This window comes from Elephantulus edwardii, unplaced genomic scaffold (assembly GCF_000299155.1).
Source record: "Elephantulus edwardii isolate Elephantulus edwardi_28Jun2011 unplaced genomic scaffold, EleEdw1.0 scaffold00019, whole genome shotgun sequence".
Lineage (NCBI taxonomy): Eukaryota > Metazoa > Chordata > Mammalia > Macroscelidea > Macroscelididae > Elephantulus > Elephantulus edwardii.
Window position 1 is genome coordinate 22,504,643 of NW_006399769.1, and position 577 is coordinate 22,505,219.

A 577-nucleotide genomic window follows, 5' to 3' on the forward strand; every position below is an offset into this window, starting at 1 on the left:
TTTTTGATCTCTAGAAGAATAATTGCCTGTCCACTCATTCACACAAATTTCTGATAATAAAATATTTCTAACATTCCTATTCCTTTTATAGTAAGTGAACATAACATCTACCTCCTTCAGATGTTGCCATGAGTTTTAAAAACTTGCAGAGCATAATATGTTGTCAAAACCAAAGCGGTTACTATTTTAAAAGTCCGATGTTTGTTTGTTTAGCTACATTATGGACACTATAGATAAAATATAATCAATTAGCCTATCAATTTTTCCCATACAGAAATTTTAAACTGGTGTATTTGGTTAGATCAGATTGTCTTTTCTCATGATCCTCCTAATTCTACTAAAAGGTAATTATAAAACTCTTCATCAGATTATTCTATTTCAAATATAATTTGCATATTGAGAACACAAAATTGGAACAAACTTAAGTAATGAATAATAAGCTAGAATACTTTAGATAGAAAATGTTGTCAATTATATGACATTTATTCTTAATATGCTCTCTAATCATCTGGCATTCTTGAAATAATATCACCAGATTGGTAGTCTGATTGTTGAGATTTCTTTACCAATTTGTTTT